Source organism: Schistocerca gregaria, chromosome 2, assembly GCF_023897955.1.
Source record: "Schistocerca gregaria isolate iqSchGreg1 chromosome 2, iqSchGreg1.2, whole genome shotgun sequence".
In the NCBI taxonomy this organism is placed as follows: Eukaryota; Metazoa; Arthropoda; class Insecta; order Orthoptera; family Acrididae; genus Schistocerca; species Schistocerca gregaria.
In genome coordinates this window covers 417,791,863-417,818,436 of record NC_064921.1, presented here as the reverse complement: position 1 = coordinate 417,818,436, position 26,574 = coordinate 417,791,863, and the positions used below count along the sequence as shown (strand labels likewise).

General features: G+C 42.9%; 1 protein-coding gene across 1 annotated transcript in view; it reads right to left on the bottom strand.

The window, feature by feature from the left end:
- LOC126323748 (uncharacterized) overlaps positions 1–26,574 on the bottom strand; it is a 690,513-nt gene that overhangs the window by 93,245 nt on the left and 570,694 nt on the right. The gene's annotated exons all lie outside the window — the stretch shown is intronic.

Genomic DNA, 26,574 nt, shown 5'->3' with positions numbered 1-26,574 from the left:
TGTGCATGAAAAGTACCGATAACATAATACTACAAGTGACGTTTGGCTGAAAGTGACCACCGTAGGGGCTTTGTATGTAGTAAGTGATTTTCTTCTGTATCATTCCACTATTTGATATGTTAACAACTGTTTTTAATAACATTAAATTCCCATACTTTCGAGTGAATTCTATTCATCGTCATGTGAATGACATAAAGACGCTATAAATTACTCTAAATTAAAAGTGGAAGTACTTAAAATTAATGCATTACACCTGTGAGGACGTGGACTTAGTTCTTCCCTATTTCCTGACACTGGTGTCGTATCTGCTCTTCCCGCCTACCACTGTAGAACTCCCTACGTGCGTTCGAAGACGACATTAGTGTTAAGAAATTGTATAGATGGATTCGGATGTCAGATGATTTTACAAAAAGCTCTAATACAGCATTGAAACTAACTGGAAACATGGTATTAGTAATGTCATTTTTGTTGCGTTACTGTTCGTGTTGACACACGCATGCCACATGGATTCTAGTTTCAAACGTAAACACTCTCTTTTCTTTTTAATACGTGATTGCGGACTGAAGATGAGAGCTTAATTATCAATTTTGGATGGTCTAATGTATGTGAGTTTGCAACTGTCAGTCGATACGTGATTGTTTTCTGGTGGTCGAACGCCCTGTGACAGATGACACATAATTTACTTAGATAAATAGTTTGTTCAGGACAGTGTATAACAGTTGGTCGTGACTCCTCTAACACTGCTAATCGAATATGATTAACTGTATTATTATTATTCAATTGAAATTCCATGACTATTTCCAGTTAGATCTTGTACGCACCCAGATGCCACACGGTGATCTCAATGGCGAATTGAATGAACACTACAGAGTCTGTAATTGATTTGACTTCGAAGATTTATTGCTTACAGCAATTTATTGTGACCTCATTTAGGGGGGGGGGGGGGGTTAGTACGAAATTCAAAGCCAGTTACGTTATACACAGCTCTGCGGCACTTAAATGAGCTAGGCAGCAGGTTTCCTTGCACAATTCTTGCGATACAGACCGAATCCGTCATTGTGGAGCAAATTCAAACGCCCTTATTAAACTTCATAACTGATTCAATTAGTATGGTCGCCGGAGTTGTCGTGCGGCTCTAGGCGCTACAGTCAGGAACCGAGTGACCGCTACTCTCGCAGGTTCGAATCCTGCCTCGGGCATGGATGTGTGTGATGTCCTTAGGTTAGTTAGGTTTTATTAGTTCTAAATTCTAGGCGACTGATGACCTCAGAAGTTGTCGCGCAGTGGTCAGAGCCATTTTTCAATTAGTATGACAGAGGAGGATTAGAATCGTATTCGTGTCTTCCACTGTCTTGCTGACTAAATTTTTGCTCTCTTCTATTGAGATGCCAAAAATTACATATACCAGAGTCTGACATTACTGTTCATAATGAATACACATACATTAAGGATCGTCTATGAACATGGACATGTAGCAAAGGGAAAGAAAAGGTGCAAGGTAAATATTATAGTACGTAAAATATGGAACGACCTATTGATGAACTGGTGTTACACATCACACATTATAAAGTACGGTAAAAAAAGACAAAGAACGTAATTTTGAAAAAAAAATACTGCATGAATCAGGGCAAAAGAGGACTCGACATTGACGTTCTCTGGACATGAGAAACAAATATCAGCCAGAAGCATAACACTGAGACTATTATTGGCAGTGGCAGTCACCCGAAGAAAGACGACCGACGTACTACAAAACCTATTCAGAGACCTGAAAGAACTGCTTTACACAGCATAAATTACGAAACTTTTTGTCTACACATGCTGAGACCCCGAAGATAAAGATAGGGAAATATTAAATAGCCCGTTAGAGTGCATACAAGCAGTCATTATTCCCATGTTGCCACCCAGGAATGGAATGTGAAGACACACTAATATACGATGTAAAAAGAACAACACTCCGCCACAACACAAGTGATTTGCAGAGTGTACCTGATGCTTGAGATATCTTTATTAATAAAAATGGCGGTACATATGACTTTTAAATCCTAGTCTGCGTGGGAAGATGCCAAATCTGTTGCTGTCTTGGTTCTTACTTATCCAACGATCAGTCAAATTCGTCACTTGATTTAATTCTGTTCTTAGGTCTTGCATTTTTTTGTCATTACTCAGATTCGAATATAAAGGTAACGATAACATTACTTAACGAAGTGTTAAATACAGAGAGATATTTTAATTACATATATTATCTTTCACTAACTAATTTATCTATTAACTTTTTGCAGCTCATGTTCTACAGGACAGGACTCTCTTTTTAGGTAGCCAATGTTTTTGATCGTTCCTCATATGCATCCCCAAGGTTAAGCCGTCGGCACACGGATAGCGCTTTCGAAAGCAGATGAGCGTGGCGATCTGAGCGCGCTGCTGTCAGAAACAACGCGACTTGTGCATATGGTACGTGTGCCTCAACATGGTATATACTATCGCAGCGCGCTCCAGCGGCTATCCGCTCTATCTGGCTCGCGCATTACAATGTTTACAAAAAGAATGGGCCAAAAATTTCTACGTTAGCTCTATCAAAACGTTCATATTCCCCCTTGTCCGTCTGATACTCACGTTGTTCTGTCTGTAGTATACATAAACACTTCAGCATCCACGGACTCGTTAATGGCGAAAGGAAAGTACCATGTCCTTCCAATAAGGTCATAGGCTTATAAAAACTTGATTATAAATAGTAGTTCTCCAAAAAGGATGAAAATTATTTCACCATTCTCGCTTTTACTAATATTCTAAAGACATTCTTACTACATCATTGTCCCTGTTCAGCAACAGATTCTTTGCAACACGTGAAATACGAAACTTACAAAACTGTTAAATATCTTCCTGCAGGTAGTGCAAGCTGTCTTGTAGATTAATCCAATCAGACAAACGCGAAGGATAGTAAGCAGATGTTGGATACATTGAGACGCGAACCAATAACAAATCACCTGATATTTTACAATTCTGCAACTCTGCCCATTGCGCTCTATCACCCGCGAGCATTATGTAATCATACTTTGTATTTTGATATCACCTGAAAGCTTTCATTGTACATATTTTATTAACTGACATTTAATTATAACAAACTCTACCAAGAACATCGAATGTTTTATGGATTCTCGGCGTGCTGTTGTCTTGAAACGCTATAATCCTACAGGACGCACTTTATTTGCAAAAAAATAATAAATTAACGATGAGAGATCGTCAGTTTTATTCTGATGCTTAACAAATAATAACTTAATGACGGCAGATTCTCAATTTCGTGATGCTTAGAAACGACATATATACATACCGGCTTCAATACGGCGTATCGCGTCTCTGTACTGAAGAGAGATGGCGTGCACGTGACATAGTTGGAATTCTTCTGTTTCATTTGTCAAAGTTCAAACACGTGCTTAGAGTATGGGTCACGCTAGATATCGCTCTGCATATTCGGAAAGACTCCCAACGTTTTTTTTTTTTATGACGGTAAATAGTTGGCACGTTCTACTGCTCCACCCATGTGCGGACAGCTTTGCCTCCGTCTCACTGGTCGGGGCATAATTTTGTCAGCTCTCCTCCGGCTTCCATCTAGGATGGTCTTTTCCTTTCGATATAGGGGTAATGGTCTCTTATCCTCAAGACATAACTCAGTCGCCTGGAATGGCTCACAAAAATTGTATAGTTATCAGAAATTAATCATCCATCTCAATTTTTGCCACACGACTGGCATAATGTTCTTGAGACTGCACAGTTTCACTGGATAAGTTGAGATCCTGGCAGCGGTAGCAATGCCAAAACAATATCTCCAGTTTCGAAGCAGTCTGGAACCAGATACAAGAATACAATTAGCGAAAAACCTAACCACTGAACTGTAGAAAAAGGAGGCAGTACTCTAGTTGGTAGGCTATTGAAGTAGTAGCAGTTATAGTCATTGTTTTGGTTCAAATGGCTCTGAGCACTATGGGACTTAACATCTGAGGCCATCAGTCCCCTAGCACTTAGAATTACTTAAACCTAACTAACCTAAGGAAATCACACACACCCATGCCCGAGACAGGATTCGCACCTCCCACCGTAGCTGTCGTGCAGTATTTCTTTTAGTTACTAAGACTACCTCAGCACTAAAATCAGTTTTTAAGAGACTGAACTGTTTTATAGAAACTGGAATTCATCAGGTTTTTAGTCAGTTATGGAGTGTAATACAAAGGGTGTAAAAAAAGTGTCGAATATTTTGAAAGGTAGTAGTATCCACCAAAACAAGAATAAAAATTTCAGTAAAATGGGCTCTAAAATGTATACCTTCAGACCTATGAGCACTTTTTTAGCAGAATAGAAGTGTTTCAAGTAGCGAATATGAACAAGTGCTCATAGCTCTTAAGGTATACATTTTAGAGCCCATACTTCTTGGAACTGCGTCCTCGTTTCGGTCGGTACTATCACCTCTCAAAATATCAAAATTTCCTTTACACGCTAACTAAATTACTGGTGCACTAAACGTAGACTCACCAGGTCCTAGTCTGTTTCTCGCAAATGTGATGGGTATTTCTCACTCATTGCTGATCTCATCGGTAGAGTCCCCTTCGCGAGAGTGACTACTGCACAGTGCGTCCGCATGAACGTCTTTCTTTTCGGCTTCTGTTTAATCTTCATATTAGAAAGGCGCTTTAAAATTAATTTGGAGGTGGATAAACAAGTGGACTAATGGCGAGCAGATCAAAAGTACCATTTTTAATCATTGATAATGTCGATTTTCGAATAACAGTTGCATTAACTCACCTGGCCAGTCACCCTGGACACATAAGCCAATACCTACTTAAACAGGTGTTGCAGACAACCGCGCATGGTTTTCACCGAGTTCCTTACCATGCTACGGAATAAAATGTTCAAATGTCTGTGAAATCTTATGGGACTTATCTGCTACGGTCATCAGTCCGTAAGCTTACACACTACTTAACTTAAATTATCCTAAGGAGAAACACACACACCCATGCCCGAGGGAGGACTCGAACCTCCACCGGGACCAGCCGCACAGTCCATGACTGCAGCGCCTTACCATGTTACAGCCTTGACGTTACTGCCACGAGTTATTTCAGTTTTGCACTGGAAGTGCGCGAACAGTATCTCTACTGCAGCATTTCTACTATGTGTTCATCGGAATCTATATTTTTATAGTGCACACAAATGAACCTAGGCTCTCACGTCTGAATAGCGGCACATACATCGTCTTCAACTGCTAAAATCTTGTATACAACGACGCCAACACAGCTACTCTCACGATGCAATGCACCACCATCCGCCACAGCTATCCCATATCTGTTGCCCACCACAGCACCCACACGTGTGGTGTCCCACTGTGCTCCGTTCAGCTTATCTTGCTAGGACGAAAGCCGGCTGTTGTGCGTTCCATTTAGCTTCCGTGACACTTCCATTCATTTTTTCCCAATCAGTATTGATTTCGTAATCGGTTTTTTTTCTTGCATTCGTATAATTTACTTATTTTCGTTGTCTCTATTGAATTTACCTTTTATTTTACTTAAGTTCGTTTTGTTTCAATATCCGACAGTACAATATTTTAACTTTAAACATTCAAATCAACCTCGTCACTGTCTCCGTCAATCAGCGCCCCCCCCCACCCCCCCAAAAATTTCCTGCTTCGGTCGTCCTACATGCGCCATAGCATTGCTTGGATTATGCGTCAAATTGTGCCAAAGTAACCCAGCTTTAAGTTACGTACGCTAACTTCTGCTGGAGAAGCATGCTGCAGCAAAATCACTCCCATTTAAGCCACGATCAACTGATTTCGACGCTACGTTGGCAGGTTCGAATCCTGCCTCGGGAATGGATGTTTGTGATTTCCTTAGGTTAGTTAGGTTTAAGTAGTTCTAAGTTCTAGGGGACTGATGACCTCAGAAGTTAAGTCCCATAGTGCTCAGGGCCATTTGATTTGAACTGATTTCGACTTTTTGCGCTTTTGACGTGCGTACTTCTATACTCGTAAATTTAAACGGTCATTCTGCGCCTGTGGATACAAATGTACATCCCTCACTTTAATAACTAACGCCAGTCGTAAAAAAAAACGAATAAGAACAACGTTCCACATTTGCCAATATTATAAGAAAACGTTAATGCCACAGTGGCCTACCTACGTAAGCATAGAAACTCGTAACGCAGCACATGTATCATTTTTCTACTCGTATTAACTTGAATCCTTCCATTAATTCTGCTGTTTATCATCAGCTTGTGATATAACCATTCACCATTCCACGGTGTCGTTGGCTTTCCGACAGTGGGCTTTGTGACCTATGACGTCAGCTTCTTCTTTCCGACCATAAATATTTCAGTCATGGGTTTTCCGGCCGTCAACGGAAACAGAAATAGTGAGGGAGGCTCTGATGACAGTTTTGTAATAAAAGCTCCCTTCAGATCATGTACTATACCAAACTTATGCAGCATTCATGATCTGGTGCCTCTGATTAAAAAATTACACATTTTTATTGGTATACGGGCATTTTACATCCACTGGCTGACCGCACAGCCTGCCAATTTCAGAAGCTTTCTTCGTCCATTAGCATCACACACACTTCATCAACACTTTCTGATGGGAGATGTCTTACTGCTTCACACCCGCGGCAAAATAATCGGACTTCTCTATTCGTGTATTCCACTGCTAATCCTAGTTCTTGCACATTCTGCCACAGACATTAGCTGAAGTGAAAATTGCAACGAGAAGGCATATTTTACTGTTTTCATAGTTTCTGTCGTAGTTCTAGCACCGCAGTATTCGGTGGCCACGCAGGCATCTTCCTTTTCAGTCGAGAAAAAATTCTTATGTATTTAGACTTTTGTCTGTTGTAACACCAAGAAGGCGATGGGCGATATGAAAGAAAGTTGAAACTCGAGTTTCTACATCTGAAAGATGATGTCTGTTCAAATTTCACAGTTGCGAAAGACTGGCGCTGGTAGCGCCACTAACAGCATGCGAATCAGGTGTGCTTTAAATACGCCTTCTCACGGTCGTGAGCGTTAGCTGCCTTTGAGGTCGGATGTGGTGTATGTTGGCCAAGAATGTCTTTGAGGAGACAAAGACGCTATTATCAAGAACTCAGTGATTTTGAACGAGGTCTTGTAATAGGGCCACGAGAAGCTGGAGGTTTCTTCTGCAATACTGGAAAAATGTAGCCATGGCACATGGTGCCCATGAGAATGTCCGGTCATAAGATGACTGGGCTCCAGACAACCACGTAGCACTACCGAGAAGGCAGATGGCTCTGGCGCATGTTACTGCATCTGCAGCAGCAATCTGAGCAGCAGTTGGCACCACAGTGACACGAATCGGTTACTTCAAGGACAGGTCCGAGTCAGACGCCCTGTAGCGTTCAGTCTACCGATCCCAAACCATCACCATTTGTGACTTCAGTGGTGTCAAGCGAGCGCTCATTTGTGTCTGATTGGTTCTACCTCGGTGCCGGAGGTGGCCGTGTGTTTGTTATGTGACGCCCTGTTAACGGCTTGCAACCAAGCCGTCTGCGTGCTACACACAATTGACCCAATTGTAGAGTTACGGGCTGGGTTGCGATTTCGTATGAATGCAGGAGCCTACTCGTGGATGTCCCATGTACTGACTGTAAATTCTTACGTAGGTCTGGTGATTCGACTATTATGGTGGCATTCATGAACAGCATTTACAGTCTGTTTTCCAATAGGATAACGCTCACCCATATACCGCTGTTGAAAACCAACATACTCTACAGAGTATTGGCTTGTCCCTTGTCTGTTCGATCACCAGAACTGTTACCCAATCATGACTCACGCCGTACTTCCGCCTGTACCTCGTCTCCTACCTTCCAAACTTTACAGAAGCTCTCCTGCGAAACTTGCTGGACTAGCACTCCTGAAAGAAAGGATATTGAGGAGACAGGGCTTAGCCACAGCCTGGGGGATGTTTCCAGAATGAGATTCTCACTCTGCAGCGGAGTGTGAGCTGATATGAAACTTCCTGGCAGATTGAAACTGTGTGCCGGACCGAGACCCGAACTCGGGACTTTAGCCTTTCGCGGACAAGGTAGGAGACGAGGTATTGGCGGAAGTAAAGCTGTGAGGACGGGGCGTGAGTCGTGCTTGGGTAGCTCAGTTGGTAGAGCACTTCCCCGCGAAAGGCAAAGGTCCCGAGTACGAGTCTCGGTCCGGCACACAGTTTCAATCTGACAGGAAGTTTCATATCAGCTCACACTCCGCTGCAGAGTGAGAATCTCATTCTGGAAACATCCCCCAGGCTGTGGCTAAGCCATGTCTCCTCAATATCCTTTCTTTCAGGAGTGCTAGTCCAGCAAGTTTCGCAGGAGAGCTTCTGTAAAGTTTGGAAGGTAGGAGACGAGGTACAGGCGGAAGCACGGCTGTGAGGACGGGGCGTGAGTCATGATTGGGTAGCTCAGTTGGTAGAGCACTTTCCCGCGGAAGGCAAAGGTCCCGAGTTCGAGTCTCGGTCCGGCACACAGTTTTAATCTGCCAGGAAGTTTCATATCAGCGCACACTCCGCTGCAGAGTGAAAATCTTATTCTAGATCTGTTACCAGTCGAGCACATGTGGGACATCATTGGAAGAGAACTCCGGCGTCATGCACAGAACATTATCCGAACTTATATTGATTGACTATACGCAACTGGCATGTAACACCATTCCATAAACTGACATCCGGCAACTCTACAAAACAATGCAAGCACGTTTGCATACTTGCATTCAACACTTTGGCAGATGCATTGGTTATTAATGTACTATCAGTTTGTAAGAGGTCCATGACTAAGGAATTTATTGCTAGCGCACTCGAGCAGATGTAATTTTGATGGATTGCTCACGAGCTGCCTGCGATATGACCAGAGAGCAGTGTTGACTGCAGTAGGAACCGTGTGGCAGTAGGAGTAAGTAGCAGCTAGCAGTCTGGAGTATCGAGTTGGCGGGACCGGTCGTGGGGAGCGATGGCGGTGTCTGAGCGTTGCAATATAAGGTAAAAGCAGCCTCGCGCATATCTACTATTGTTATATCAAGTCCCATGTATTTTTTTAATTTCTTAATAATAATCTTTCTTATAAAAATTAACTTCTGACAATCATTCATCTCAATTTAAAGAATTTACTAATTTCTCAGATTCCAGGTCATCCCGATTATTGTAAAGAAAAATCAGTTGTTTCTTTTTACACATGACAAATCTATCGGCCAGCATTGCACTGGGCTGTGCCAGAAAAATTTCTTATAGGAGCTGATATATACGCGTTATCCGGCGACTTCATTAAGGTAAGAGTTTTCAATATATTCACTGTGATCTGTCAGGGCCATGACGCAGCACTGTTGACCACCAAATTTATCAGTTTAGATTCACAGTCAATTATTGAAAGGTTAAAAGTGAGCCACAATTTTATTGAGAGGTTAGTCACATAGTATTATTGGTAGGTTATACTAAATGTGAATGTTATATATAATTATTTTTACTGTTGCGAGGTTACACTAAACGCCAATGTTATATACTTATATTTTTTATTGTTGGGAGGTTACAAGTTCACATTTACAATGCCTTATCTCGAGCCTACATTAGCCTGTGATCTTGTGAAGTAAGTCACTTAGATATGTTATCTAGACAAATTTATTTCCGAAATTTCATTACTCTACATTAATTACCTTTCGCTGATAGGTTTATTTCCCGTTAGTATATTTCTATTTCTCACGGAGTATACAAGTCAAATAGCTTAGGTCTGCTAAAACTACACGCAGTGAAGGCTGTCGGCGAGAGCGTGTCCTGACAACACATCCGCTGTTGGTGAACGACTGGCGTAAATCAGCGTAGGGGAGGCGCTGGACGGAAAGCCAACGGTGCAAAACTGCTTCGTTGGAACCTGAGGCACGTACATTCTTACGGTCCAGTGCTTCGATCTTTTAGCATCCAAGTCCTCCATGGGGTTGTGAAGCAGCTGAATGGGTTGAAAATAAATAACTCGTCAGGTCCTGATGGGATTCCAATTCGGTTTTACAGAGAGTAATCTGCTATGTTGGCTCCTTACTTAGCTTGCATTTATCGCGAATCTCTTGCCCAAACGTAAAGTCCCGAGCGACTGGGAAAAAGCGCAGGTGATGCCTGTATATAAGAAGGGTAGAAGGACGGATCCTCAAAACGGGAAGGTGTTGTCGTTGAGTGACTGTAGAAGGTTTTAAGATGACTTGGACAGGATTTTTGAATGGTGTATATAATGGCAGCTAACTCTAAATACACTAAGCAGATTCAGAAGGATGCAGGTTGCAGTAGGTACTGGGAGATGAAGAAGCTTGCACAAGATAGTGTAGCATGGAGAGCTGCATCAAACCAGTCTCAGGACTGAAGACCACAACAACAACAATAACTCTAAATATAGATAAATGTAAATTAATGCAGGTGAATAAGAAAAAGAATCCCGTAATGTTTGAATACTCCATTAGTAATGTAGCGCTTGACACAGTCACGTCGATTAAATATTTGGGCGTGACACTGCACAGCGAGATGAAGTGGGACAAGCGTGTAATGGCAGTTTGGGGAAGGCGGATAGTCGTCTTCGGTTCATTGGTAGAAATTTGGGAATATGTGGTTCATCTGTAAAGGAGATCGCTTATAAAACACTAATACGACGTATTCTTGAGTAATGATAGAGCATTTGGGATCCCTATCAGGTCGGATTGAGGGAGGACATAGAAGCAATTCAAAGACGGGCTGCTAGATTTCTGACTGGGAGGTATGATCATCATGCGAGTGTTACGGAAATGTGTCAGGAACTCGGGTGGGAGTCTCTAGAGGAAAGGAGGCGTCCTTTTAGTGAATCGCTACTGAGGAAATTTAGAGAACCAGCAATTGGGGCTGACTGAAGTACAATTTTACTGCCACCAACTTACATTTCGAGGAAAGACCACAAAGATAAAGAAAATTAGGGCTCGTACAGAGGCATAGAGGCAGTCGTTTTTCCCTCGTTTTGTTTGGGTCTGGAACAGGAAGAGAAGGTGCTGGTTGTGGTACGAGGTACCCTCCGTCACGCACCGTATTGCGGAGTATGTATGTAGATGTATGTAGATGTAGATCCATCTGTTTGTCTGACCTCAGCTTCTAAATACAAAAGTAACACGTCCCCCGAGAGCTAATCAATGCACACTATGGACGACTTGCGCCCGTATCTATTACTGCACCTGTCAACCAGCAGAAGAGGCTGAGCCGACCTGGACCGCCGTTTTAGCGACTCAGGGCACGGGAGACGAAGGCCACGTGATACCAGGGACGGTCTACAGCGACATTCGCACAGAGACTGCATAAGCTGCCCACGCCCTCCCTATACCTGCCGAAGTACTGACAAGGGGCTACGCTCAGTCAAATAGGCTGAGACAATATTTATACTGTTGACCTGTGTATAATAGTAATGAACGTAAATGTTTGCAAGTATTTATCATTTCCGTATTCAGTCCAATACATGTTGGCACTTTGTGTTGGGTGAATGTGTTATCGTATTAATCCATCAGTACAATTTTATTTTGCTGCACGTACTGGCACCCAGTGTGAGACCGTTTGCATATTAATTTCCATCAATCAATTTAATCCATTATATTTTGACATCCAATGTCGGGCAACTTCATGCCGTGTCAATCAGTCCAATTCATTACAACAGATATGCGGAGAGAGAATGGAAGAGACGTCAATCTATTCTCATTATTACAAAAAAAATTATTTTTTGTAGTAAAAATTATTGTTGTCATAAAATTTAACTCATCTTCCGCAACAGTTTGATTCAGGTTTATTATTTACAGAAAAAGCCATTCGCGAGATTGCAATTATTCAATGTGCTGTTAACTGCGTGTCTGATTAAGTCACAGGCTACATCATATGATTTCCCATGGAGTTCACAACAGATGGTAGTTGTTAATACTGTGATTGCTCACTAGCATTCCTTTATTTTTGTTTATTGTTCTCGCCATGTATCCAGGATTGAGAATTACAAAACTCTTTAAAATATACAAAACAGTGTTAAAACAACAACTTGTATAAACTTAATAGGATACAGTTACATTCGAGTTTATATAAAACAAAAATATATAGCTTTTGTGGGTTTAGCAAAACATAAATATGTAAAAATTGTTTTTCTCGTTTTGGGTGTGGAACCTGATGTTTTTCTCTGTATATTAGTGATTTTTGTATCAACAATGCAGTAAGATTTGTAACCTCCCCACTGAATTTGTTTCTGTATGAAACTTTTTGCACAACTTTACTTCCCACACTATAAAAGTCGATGTATAAGCAGAACGATGTCCCTCGCAAACTGTCATCGAACATAAGCCCTAAACAGAACATAATTTGAACTGAACTGTAACTGATCTGAATACAACTTGTCTTTATATTAACCACGAAACTGAAGTAAAATAATTATCTGGCCCTAATCAAAATGTCCTCTTCCATCGCGTCTTCACAACATTGTTGCGGATTTCTCGAAAGCACATCATACAGCAAGGAGGTAATGGCTAAGCTAGATTTCTAAATAAATTTTCCATGTGTTCCGTAACACATATGGTATTGCCTGATGATAGTCGGGACGGGGAGAGTAACTATTACTATGAAATGATAGACAACGGTTTTTTAATGAAGTATATATTCAAAAACACTGAGTAAAACTTCACATGCTCTGGACACATACCACAGGTCTGAAAAATACTATGCTTAAAAAAGTGAACAATGATTTAAAAAGTCTGCGCTATTAACGGAGAATTTCTATAAAAGTCGAACAGCTTAATCAGTTAATATGCTGATACATGACTGGGGGATGTGGGGCGACCTTTCTCCTAACTCTGAGCCAGTGAACCAAATTAACTAGCTCCCAATAATCATTTCTAAAAATTAGGTGCGCAGTGCAGCAGTCTTACCTGAAAGTTCTTCTCTTTAAAAAAAATAATAGTTATTCAACAAATAAATTCCTTTCGCTTTCCAACATATACATCATATTCATCCTTGCTGTCCTTTACAATAAATCTTACTTAATCTGACAGATACAATCACAAGTCGAAACACCTTTAGAGAATACGTCCGTCGTGTATCACACTTCGACTAAGAATATATGAGCCTAGTCAGAGGCGAAGTCTGTGGCATAACAAGACCAAAAGTTGTTTAAAAGAAACACAGCTTATTCTCTCTTTCTGATGTGCACATCGATAACATACAAAAACGAATATGATAAGACCACCTCACTTATTTGCTAAGAGGTGAGATACAGTACTTCGAGTGCGCGGTGTTTTCAGTACTGTTACCATGGGTAAGTGAAATAAAGGAAACGGTGTGCTTTTGTGTGACTGATTTAATGCGACTACATTCCGTTACGACTGGACTACTGCTTTCGATATTCTTCTCACACCCTCTTTTCAAAACACTCGCCTGAGTGTGGCGCTACTAGCGCCACTATGAGGATGAAACTCAGATTTCCTTTAAATACAAGCTGTATTTGCCGTGAGCGTTAGTTACCTTTGAGATTAGACGTAGTGAGTTGATGTTAGTCAAGAATGCTTTTAAGGCGACAAAGACGACATTATCTACACTTGAGATGTAGCGATGTTGTGTAATATGACTGCGAAGCTGGATTTTCCTTCTTCGATTCTGCAGAAAGACATTGCAGGAGTGTAGCCACTGTTCATGAATGCTGGCATCAGTCGTCACAGTCGTTAGAAGGTCTGACTCTGGACGGCTACGAGGTACGTCCGAGACCGAAGACCGTCATCTTCGGCGTATGGCTGTGGCGCATCGCACTGCACCTGCAGCACCAATACGAGCAGCAGTTGGCACCACAGGGCCCCAATGAACCGTTACAAGTCGGTTACTTGAAGGACAGCTCCGAGCCAGATGACCTTTATTCCACTGACCCCAAACCACCGCCATTGGAAACTTCAGTTGCGTCAAGTGAGAGCCCATTGCGGACCAAGAGGTCTTTTGTGTTTTCTGGTGAAAGCTGGTTCTGCCTTGACGCCAGTTGTGGCCGTTTGTTCGTTAGGGGGAGGACGGTTGAGGGTCTGCAACCAACCTCCCTCTGTGTGCTAGACGCTCTGGATCTACACCTGGATTTAGGTCTGGGTGCGTTTTTGTACAAGAGCAGAAGTACTCTTGTGGTTATCCCAACCACCCTAACTCAATATTTGTACGTTAATCTGCTGATAAGATCCGTTGCGATGGCATTCACAAGCAGCATTCCAGTACGCTCTTCACAGTGTCGAAATGTTGCCTTTGTCTACTCTATCACTGATCTGTCTCCAATCGACCACATATGGGCCATTATCAACAACCGGCATCAGCCATCCATGTATTGATCGTCTAGGTGCAACAGTCATGGAACTCTGTTCCACAAAAAGACATCCGGCACCTGTACAGCACAATGCATGCTGGTTTGCACGCTTGCGTTCAACATCCTGATGGTTACATCGATAATTAGTGTATCACCATTTCACTTGTCAGAGACTTAACTCACGCTTACATTAACCTGTGATCTTGCAATGTTAATCATATCTGAGGCTGTGCTGCTTTTTATCCACCAAATGGATATCCACATCAGATCCACATCAGAGCAGACTTGAACCTATATGCCTCTGTACATGTAGTAATCACTACTATCTTATTCTCACAATGGGGCACAACATTGCTCGAATACTGGTACTTTTCCTTCGTTTTTTAGGCACCAGCTAACAAGCACTTAGATCCATCGTCTTTAAATGATTTGTTCGACATATATTACAATTTATGTCTTTCCCCTCAGTTTTCTGCTCTGCTCTGCTAGTACCATGGAAACTATTCCTTGATGTTTTAAAACGCGTCCTGTCACCTTATTGTTTTTTTTTTTTCAGTCTCTTTCATACTTACTTTCTTTCGTCGTTTATGCAGAGAACCTCCTCATTTATTGTCTTGAGAGCCCAACCAGTCTTCAAAATCCTTCTATTGGACCACACATCAAACGCCTCAATGCTCTTCTTTTCAGGTTTTTTCTCAGTCCATCATTCAGTTCCAAAGAACGCTGTGTTCAAGAAGGCAAATCCGAAGGAACTTCTTCCCAAGTTAGGGCTAATATTTGATTCCACACCGCGCACACAGTTCGACCTAGTTCGGCAACACCGTCGGTGACAACCGCCCGCCTTTATTGAGAATTAAAAAAATGTATCTGTAGCGATACAACTTGCGAAGTAGTTTTAGACGCTAGGCAATCCCTTGGCACCTCTCCGATTCCAGATGCCTACCTACAAACATGTAGGACTACTTCACAGGTTGTCTCCATAAAAAGAAACGACCTCCTCCCCAGACCATGACGGCCCAAGGGATGTCTACCGGCTGCTGTGTTATTCTGTGCCTTCTGGCTTCATTTAGGTGCAGTACAGATGTACTTGTGGTCAGTACATTGTTCTTCTGCCGTTATGGAGACTCCACACAGTGGACCCGCCACTACATGGTAAAATAGCTCCTCAGTTGGCACTACTGCGCTGAGGGAACCAGCTGCCAGTCCTCCTACAAAGGAAAAAATCTGTCACAGTAGTGGGAATCCAACTCAGGTTCTCCGCAGGGCAGCCATTGACTCCACCACTCAGCTAGAAAGGATGTCTCTGGAAAGACACAATTCGCAATAACGATGGTGTTGGACCTTGCCTACTTGTCGCTAATACGCTGCCCAAGAGATGCAGCGTTCTCTAAATGCTATACCCCTAACAAATAACATTAGTAGTTTTATTTCTATAAAGAAATTGACAAAACTCTGGAGATACATCGGTGACACAAGTATCATGCAGTCATAATCTTCGGCAAAGTCCAGAAAGTAACTGATAAGGATCACCACCAGTTGTTCTTGTAGCACGCTACTCAAATACGTTCCACTGATGTCAGTACACTGAGGCGATCTGAGCCCCGAAGCTGGCAGGAGCCGCGTTTATATTCACTTCTTGCAAATGTTGCTCCTAGCGCGGCGCGGTCCAATTCCGCGCTGACGTTCCCTCACTGCCTTCTCTTGTCTTGCTTTCCGGATCTTCGTTCCGTCGCTTGTGGTTACGCCAGAACAGGTCGGCAAGTGACGTTTTTATTCGCGCATGTGTCAATGTCACCTACAGGAGGATTGATAAGCCTCCTTTGCTGATTGGGATCAAATTCGCCAATGGCGCTGCAGACAACCCTGTAGGGAAGGTAACCTCAGCCATGGTTAGTACTATTGGGTATTAAAAACCGATACAGCTGTATTTAGACCTTTATTATTAGATCATTACCGGTTTCATGGCACTAAAAGCCACATCTTCAGGTGAACATATAACTATATTGGAATCCGGCTGTTTTATTCTATGGCACACCTCCTTTTCGCATTGTCTTTTCCTGACGTTCAACGAATATTGTGTACAAAGTCCCGAGCTTTTTAACTCTAATGAAGATGTGGCTTTTAATATCACGAAACCGGTAGCGATCCAGTAATAGAAGATTAAATACAGCTGAAGCAGTATATTAATATGCGAATGGTTTTCTACCGCCCCTAATAGTTAACAACGTGCACACGAGAGCCAGAATTGTGGTTGCGCTGCACTCCAGAGGACAGCTATCATGTTCAGTGGCGATGCAGCCCCACATTGTCGCCGACAGGAGTGGCCGAGCGGTTCTAGGCGCTTCAGTCTGGAACCGCGCGACCACTACGGTTCGAATCTTGCCTCGGGCATGGATGTGTGTGATGTCCTTAGGTTAGTTATGTTTAAGTAGTTTTAAGTTCTAGGGGACTGATGACCTCAGATGTTAAGTCCCATAGTGCTCAGAGCCAATTGAACCATTACGGCCAGAAGTGGTTGTTCTTGGTACTGATTTCTCAGGGTCTATGCACCGAAATTGCGATAAAATGTAATCACATGTCAGTTCTAGTTCAATGAATACCCGTTTATCATCTGCAATTCTTCTTGGTGTAGCAATTTTAATGGCCAGTAGTGTATTTGGAAAGCCACCTGTTTTCTTACGCTGTATTAGAAATAGTTGTGTGTTGTGTTTTTGGTGTTTCTATATTTTTATGCAGCCTCTGTAGCAGAATTTCTTCACTTGCCCTACTTTGTGCTCCCCAAGTTCTTCTCACTTGTATTTAACGAGAACAATGTCGCTTTTTTCGATTGATAACCACCTGTGTTCCGTAAGCCTTACACCCCTGTAGACTTCGCCGGCTATGGTTAGCTCGCCCGCAGTCCCGCGGCCCTACGGGCGTGTCGGCCGCTGGTGGCGGCGCGCGACCGCAGGCGGTGTGTTTGGTTTGCATGGGGCGGCAGGGCGGGCCCGCGTGCCACCAGCTGCATCGATCGCCGCGCCGTGCGCGCTACCTGTTGAGCGCGGCGCTCCTCCAGCCGCCAACCCGGAACTGGAGGCTGCGCCGGCGTGTGGAGGATGGTCGCTTCTGCCCCGCCAGGGGTGCACCGCTCCTAGCAGAGCGCTCACTTCGTCTGTAGCGTCGCTGCACGGAGACTCGTAGTCACTACAGTACCTCCGCATCTGTGTATACATGCACACATGTGGTGGCATGTTGCTGAGCACACTTTGTGTGTCCCGTGCGAAGTTGAAGAATTCCTTGTTCAACTGGGAAGACAATCCAAGCGGTCGAGACAGTGATACTCTTTTACTAATGTGCACTGTTTTATCTTTTATTTTATATCAACGATAAACCATAGACTTCTTATAGTTACGTAACACGATTCTTAGCCTTCGATTGTTTATCTAGTTATGAGTTCCTCCTTACAGCTGTTCATGTATTAACTTCTTTGGTTTCTTTTCCGGTATCGTGACGGTCCTTCTTCCAGTGTAACGCTAACCTCCACGGGGTGCTTTCACCACATCGGCCTGTTCGCGGATGTGAGCACATAAAAAAAAAAAATGGTTCAAATGGCTCTGAGCACTATGGGACTTAACATCTTAGGCCAACAGTCCTCTACGACTTAGAACTACTTATACCTAACCAACCTAAGGACATCAGACACATCCATGCCCGAAGAAGGATTCGAACATGCGACCGTAGCGGTCGCGTGGCTCCAAACTGAAGCGCCTAGAACCGCTCGGCCATTTCGGCCTGCTGAGCCCATCACACAGGAATTTGCAGGCCGGGGTGGCCGAGTGGTTCTAGGTGCTTCAGTCTGGTACTACGCGACCGCTACGGTCGCAGGTTCGAATCCTGCCTCGGGTATGGATGTGTGTGATGTGCTTCGGTTAGTTAGGTATAAGTAGGGGACTGATGACCTCAGAAGTTAAGTCTCGTAGTGCTCAGAGCCGTTTGAGCCATACAGGATTTTCTCTTTTGCTCCCATCGGTTTTACACAGCTGGTGTCTGCTAAATCCTGTAATATATCCTAAAGGATGTTAAGCTATTTTTCATATTTTTTCCAATCTCTACGTTTTAGTTCCATGCTACAGTATTAATATTTAGATGGTATCTTTCAGTGTACATGTACTTTCCCAGGCGTTAGATAATTTTTATTAATTTAATCTACGGTCACTTTAGCGTCCCATTGTTTATTAGTTTATTCTCCCCTTTTTTCTGGGTCTGGCTCAGTCAGAATTCAAGCTTTGTACACTTCTGACGAACATCTTTTCGGTGTACTCAGTTTTATTATGACAAGCCACCAATACAGCTTGCCCTTTGACGCGCATAATTTGGCTCAAAAATGGTGCAAATGGCTCTGAGCACTATGGGACTTAACTTCTGAGGTCATCAGTCCCCCAAAACTTAGAACTACTTAAACCTAACTAACCTAACGACATCACTCACATCCATGCCCAAGGTAGGATACGAACCTACGACAGTAGCGGTCGCGTGGTTCCAGACTGTAGCGCCTAGAACCGCTCGGCCACTCCCGAATGCTTGAACTCCGTAAGAGTCCATCTTACATTATGAAAGTGTAACCATTGCCAGTACATGTCAAGGTACAGGTGCAGTCCGGAACCGCTGGACTGGTACGGTCGCAGGTTCGAATCCTGCCTCGGGCATAGATGTGTGTTATGTCCTTAGGTTAGTTAGGTTTAAGTTGTTCAAAGTTCTAGGGGACCTCAGATGTTAAGTCCATAGTGCTCAGACCCATTTGAACCATTTTGAAAGGCAGTTTAATTTCGCCGTTTTGAAACTTACATGTGTTAACGTTTATAATCATATTTGGCGGTCATATTTTTAAGAGAGACGATTGCGAACAGATGAGGTCGGACACAGACGTAAAACGTCTACCTAATTCTCGTGACGAGTCTGTAATTAATGGCTATTTTAATTTATTATTTCACAGCAACGCATGTTCATAACTATGCCTTCGACGGCGACATTTTTACAATCTGTTTCAAACACTACTGGCCATTAAAATTGCTACACCAAGAAGAAATGTAGATGATAAACGAGTATTCATTGGACAAATATGTTATACTAGAACTGACATGTGATTACATTTTCACGCAGTTTGGGTGCATAGATCGTGAGAAATCAGTATCCAGAACAACCACCTCTGGCCGAAATAACGGCCTTGATACGCCTGAGGATTGAGTCAAACAGAGCTAGGATGGCGTGTACAGGTACAGCTGCCCATGAAGCTTCAACACGATACCACAGTTGATCAAGAGCTGTGACTGGCGTATTGTGATGAGCCACTTGCTCGGCCACCATTGACCAGACGTTTTCAATTGGTGAGAGATCTGGAGAATGTGCTGGCCAGGGAAGTTGTCGAACATTTTCTGTATCCAGAAAGGCCCGTGCAGGACCTGCAACATGCTGTCGTGCATTATCCTGCTGAAATGTAGGGTTTCGCAGGGATAGAATGAAGGGTAGAGCCACGGGTCGTAACACACCTGAAATGTAACGCCCGCTGTTCAAATTGCCGTCAATGTGAACAAGAGGTGACCGAGACGTGTAACCAGTGGCACCCCGTACCATCATGCCAGGTGATATGCCAGTATGATGATGATGAATACACGCTTCCAATGTGCGTTCACCACGATCTCGCCGAACACGGATGCGACTATCATGATGCCGTAAACAGAACCTGGATTCATCCGAAAAAATGACGTTTTGCCAGGTTCGTGTTGAGTACACCATCGCAGGCGCTCCTCTCTGTGATGCAGCGTCAAGGGTAACTGCAGCCATGGTCTCCGAGCTGATAGTCCATGCTGCTGCAAACGTCGTCGAACTGTTCGTGCAGATGGTTGTTGTCTTGCAAACGTCCCCATCTGCTGACTGAGGGATCGAGATGTGGCTGCACGATCCGTTACAGCTATGCGGATAAGATGTCGGTCATCTCGCTTGCTAGGGATACGAGGCCGTTGGGATCCAGCAGCATGAGGGTGTGTTTGTCCTTAGCATAATTTAGGTTAGGTAGTGTGTAACTTTAGGGACTGATGACCTTAGCAGTTATGTCCCATAAGATTTCACAGTTTTGGATCCAGCAAGGCGTTCCGTATTACCCTTCTGAACCCATCGATGCCATATTCTGCTAACAGTCATTGGATCTCGACCAACATGAGAGAGAGAGAGAGAGAGAGAGAGAGAGAGAGAGAGAGAGAGAGAGAGAGAGAGAGGGAGAGAGAGAGAGAGATTGCTAAAAAAATTTGTTGGTGCATAATGAACTTCTTTCTCAGCAACTCACATCTTTAATAATAAGTATTAATGTACATTTTTCTCTTAGTGTTGTAGGTATGGACATTTTCTCAAATTGTGATGGATTATTTATGACAAATTTCATTAGCGATCTGTTTTCTGAAGGTGTAGCTAAAATTTCTAGTTCCTTTAAGAGGTACCCACAAGATTGCTGGTGAACACCACATGAATACGTCTTGGTTTAGTGCAATCAGTGTTCGTTTTCTAAGTGATAAGACCCCTATTCTGTTATTATTCCGTAAGGCCTCATTAAGAAGGATTGTGGTGGTGTAGATGGAAAGAATGGTACATCTTACCCTGTGGACGATCTATATCGTTATATTTGTTGGCTATATGAGAAGATAACTTTATGACTGTTTTCTTTTAGTACGTTTGCTATTTTGAACACATGTTGTGTACAGGTGGTTGTGTGTGGCAATTAATATGTGCGAGTTCCTGCGTAAGTACGCTACAACAAAATTGTAAATAGATTCTTTCTCAAATATGACATTAACTCTCCACAAGCATTGATAATTACTTATAAAATTGCTATTGTTTACATCTCACAGTACAGGCACATGGAAACCATTACGAATAAATGGCATAAAACACGACAAATGTTCAAATGAGTGTGAACACCTAAGGGACCAAACTGCTAACGTCATCGGTCCCTAGACTTACGAATACACACTACTTAAACTGACCTATGCCAGAACAACACACACACCCATGCCCAAAGGAGGACTCGAAAATCCGGCGGGAGGGGACGCGCAATCCGTGACATGACGTCTTAAACCGAGCGGCCTCTACGCGCAGCATGAAACACGAAAAACTATTTGAAAATGGGAATATGACAATTACAGACTCGCCGCTTACAGAGCTACGCTAATACGTTGCCGCTCTGAAATATGATCCTGTGAAACAAATCGCCTCCTCAGTCTTTGCTGGCTCGTAGAAATGGATAATGGAGTTGCGAAAAAATGAGATGAGAATTAAGTGCTGAGGGATAAAATTAGTTTGCATACATTGTGAAGATTAATACCGAACTCGAGGATTGATATGTACTACGCAATTTGTACTTACTGAAGAATTCATAAAGAGGGTTCCGTCAAGATTGGTAATAAGTAGTAAATTGCTGTTAGTGAATTATGCACAAATACTGACAGTCACATTTCACTCAGCGTCTACAATTCTTCCTATAATCTTCACTCCTTTAAAGGTCAAATCGTTTATATTTAAATTGATACTTACCCGTTGTCTGTTTGAAGACTATTCAATGCCTCACAGATAACTGGAACAGTAAACACTGTTGTAGGTGTACAGATTCCCAAATCATTTTATTTTCAGAGGACATAGATAAAGGCCCACTGCTGGCACAACAGCTGTTGTGAACCATTTTGAGGGATGAGAAACACAAACTGCAGATTTTCTGCAGTATCAGTATATTTACCGATCCGTTTTTCGACTCACTTGGGCATCGCCTGACAGTAAATGACTATCGTCAGTATGTTGGAAAGGCAGTATCATTATAAATTAATCGTAAATATTTTATCTAAACAGAAAAGTGAAGTGTATATACTAGAAAACATTAATAACATTAATTGTAAATTCATCGTGTGTGTGTGTGTGTGTGTGTGTGTGTGTGTGTGTGCGTGCGTGCGTGCACGTGGTGAATGAGGTGGAAGGGAAAGGGGACAATATGAATAAAGAATCGAACCGTTGTCTCACCTGTATCTAAATTTCTAACTGTAACACACATGGCAGGATTATGTGTTAAATATGGAGAACTACTCTAAATAGAAGAGAAGATGTACATATGGTAAAACAACAGAATATTTAGCAGTTCCAATTAAAAAAAAATAAAACAAATGCAAGACTTGTACTCTTTAGTGCTGGAGAGAAACATGCAAATGTATAAGATGTGGCTTTAAATGCATATATAAGCTGAAATGTGTACCCATGATATGACACTGGCATAGAAAATACTAAAATTTGGGATATGTTGACATTCGCGCTAAAGTAAATGAATACAAGGAGGAATGGGGGACCACGACGTAAAAGATGGTGTAGAAGAAAGTGAGAAATGTAGGTCTTAAGCAAAAGACAGCGCATGGGATATAATCAGCTGAGTTTTATCTTTCATTACTGAAGGCAGAGTATCAGAATTTTGTGTTGCTTGGTCATGAATGTGATGTTTTTGTAGCAAGAAGCAACAGAATAATCGATTAACATGCCGCGAAACATACTTGGGTACGAGACCAATATATATGTATGTACATTTTGTAGATGCCGAAATTTTGTATACACTGAAGAGCCAAAGAAACTGGAACAGGCATGCATATGCATACACAGAGATATGCAAACAGGCAGAATACGGCACTGCTGTTGGCAACGCCTATATGAGACAACAGGTTTCTGGCGCAGTTGTTAGGTCGGCTACTGCTACTACAATGGCAGGTTATCAAGATTTAAGTGAGTTGGAACGTGGTGTTTTAGTCGGCGAGCGAGGGATGTGACACAGCATCTACGAGGTAGCTATAAACTGGGGATTCTCCCGTACCACCATTTCAGACGTGTACCGTGAATATCAGGAATCCGGTAAAACGTCAAATCTCCGACATCACAGCGGTCGGAAAAAGATCCTGTGAGAACGACACCAACGACAACTGAAGAGAATCGTTCAGCTTGACAGAAGTGCAACCCTTCCGCAAATTGCTGCAGATTTCAATGGTGGGACATGAACAAGTGTCAGCGTCCGAACCATTCAACGATGTTGCTGATGGTTGATGAGGAGACTCGCGCAAGAGCGAAAGACAGAGAAGGGATCGAACGGTACGGAGGGAGCCAATCTGCTAGCGGTCAGAAGTACGTGGAAGGTGGTCCAGGCGACTCTGTAAGGCGGCAGTCTTCCTGTTTGTGGTGGCTATGTGGCAAGATAGCCAAGTGTAAAGTATCTGCTTCTTCGGCCATCTACATTGCCCTTTTACTACCTTCTGGAAAATTCGACGTAGTGGAGCCAGGTTTTAATTCCGTCACGAGTACACTTCATCGAGGTTCACATACTGCAAAAGTGTGTGGCAGTTATTACATTCATATAAAGGAAGCTGAAAAAGAACACCGGTCCGCTATATTGCTTAATGACTGTATTGTGTCAAATGAGCGTGTACTTATTGGATACCCTCTAAGTTGAGGCGTCCTATGTATGTTTTAATTTAGTCAAACTTCGAAGAGTATATATGGTACTGCAGTGTCTGCATTCGTATCCGAAAGAACAGGCACTGTGGCGACCACAGTCGCTATTAAATACATTAAATGTATTCACAGTTAGTTGTGAATACGGAAAACCATCACATGTGTAAGGGAATGAAAGTTTGCGCCGGACCGAGTCCTAAACCCGGATTTCCTGTTTTGCGTTAGCGGTCGCGTTAACTGCTTTGCCTCTCCGTGCACGATTTGCGGCCATACCTAAAGTTCCATATGGCGTCGCTCCTCCGTCACACATGTATGTCCGAAGGAACGGTGCTTCCTTCTCTTTCAACAACAGGGGCACTGCGATATCTGCCTATACCAAGCAGCGACGTTCTATTAAAATGTCCGTCTCTCGACGGGAATAACGTAATGTGCTTACGAGTACACGTTGTAATGCAGCAAAAAGTGTTCGACTCGATCCCGCAAACGTTTTCACTGTCGTAATTCCCTTATACAGCTGATGGTTCGTCGTATCCACAACTAAGAGTACATTTCATGCATTCTAATGGACAGGCAGTGATAACTTTTGTGTGTATTGCGAAATCTGTATGTGCCCGTTACTACTGCACCACCCAGTCGGCATTTTCCAATAAATAGATTTTGACACTTGCTTAAACATGCTCAGGTCTGCCAAAGCGGCAGTGCAGTAACTGTTTATCTATGGGTGAGACTATTTAGGCAGTTCAGTGATGTTAAATATGCAAATTTGTTTCTTTATTTCAAGGGATATGTGATTGTTTTCGAGGTGCTATTACACGTTTGGTAACATTCTTCATTTTCTGTTTCAGAACTATAAAATTGTTCTTATTCTATCCGTGTAAAACTAGTAAAACGAGCGCTTGTGACCAGTGTCGAATAAAACGGCCGACGAGGCCTTGGCGTTCTACGTCGAGATGGAACCAGAGTTGTCATTGGAAGTCTGCTCGTACTAAATTTAAATCCATGAAACTGTACAGTGCTCGTTTAAATTACTAGCATATTTAAAGCACGTTGTGAGATTAAATCGCTCAATTAGGTCTTTGAGCTCTTTTGATGCTAATCTGTCTTCTTATTGGGGCCTTTTAAAATTATCTTTCTATATTACAATTGCCTAATTTCGGTTTTTGCGTTTTGAAAAGTTTGTCAGGCCAAATTATGTTAAGAGTGACTTCCGATCCCTTTATTGGCATCCCTTAAATGATTTAGATTTTTAAATATTACCCTTGGTGTCTCCCTATCAGATCTTATACTGGCACCGTCTCGTTCACTTTTATAGCGTTTCATGTATGGTAGATAATTTACATTTGCTTAACTGAATAATTAAGTGGGCTCACACTACTGGCGTTTGCCTTGTATAAGTTGTTTGTGTTAAATAAAATTGTAAAAATTTGATTGATAGTGTAGGTCACTTACCACTTCCCGTATCCCTGCAACCTATACCGATTCAGCATCTCTGAACAACTTCTGAAAGTTTGTCGGTGGAGTTGTGGCTCTCCTTGTGTATAATATTTCAGTTGTGTGTTCTTTGGGGGACTCATTATCAGTGACGGCTCGATGACTTCAACGCGTCGCTGTTAACAGAACCAAACGGACAGACGTGTAGGTAATTTCGGGAGTACCCGAAGGAAGAATGATAGGACCGTTACTGTTTACAATCCAACGAAGAACGGCGTGTTTGAACGACCACGACGAGAAAATTCGAGACATTAGAGCCCATACAGAGACATACGGACAGTCGCTCTTCACACTATCATTCCCAAGTGGAAGAGTGACGCGGGATATTAGTTATGGTAGCAGACGTGTCCTCTACCACACACCGCCAGGTGGCTTTCGGGGCTATTAACGCAGATCCAAGAGTAGCGAAATGTTGCAACACGCCCCTTTGTCGCCAGTTTATGACATTCATAGTTCTTGTCTGTCATTAGGCTAGTTCGTGGTGCGGGCACTGTTCTTAGCCGCTGGTAGCACGTGCTGGGCTATTTTAGGGTGTCGGCAGCTTCCGCCGTTTCCAGCTGAGACCCCACTCAGCTATTCAGCACATGCAAATTAACGTCAGCAGCGGTAGGCGGGCTCTGAATAAACCATTCTTCCTCCTGGATCTTCGCCAGTTACCTGTGCCACGCCTACAGAGATTTCCCACAGAAAGTCAGAAGAAGAACGTAGTTTTCATTTCTGCTCCCAACTGTAAAGTTAAGTACCTCCGAGCGTAGATGCACGGAAGTCTTCCCAGGAAAGCTTTTCAAAACAAAGAAATGCTTTCCGCTTGCACAGAAACAGTGATGAAAATGTCTAGAAGTCGTTAGCATGCCGTGATGAGAACTGAGAATTTCTGTGCAGTTCACGTTGCGAAGTTTCTCCGACATATTTCCCCTGAGACTTCTCTAAGCAGGTTAACGTAACCGAGTTCTCCGCCGGCTGCAGTCGGTGTTCAAGCTGTGCAAAGCGAGCACGTTACGTGTGTGAATGGTCTCAGCGGGTCTGCACGTAGTATATGCTCCTGGTCCGACGCACACAACTAAATATGTCCACACATACTTGTAGAGCCGCGAGGACAGCGAGCTATCAATTAACGTCACAACAGGTGCTACACTGAAACGATTCTGTGTTACGAAAATGATTTTAGTGGCCACTGTCAAGACTTAGTATATATACGCCATCTCTACTACCCACTCTGCAACTCTGTGTCGGTAAAGTAACGTTGACA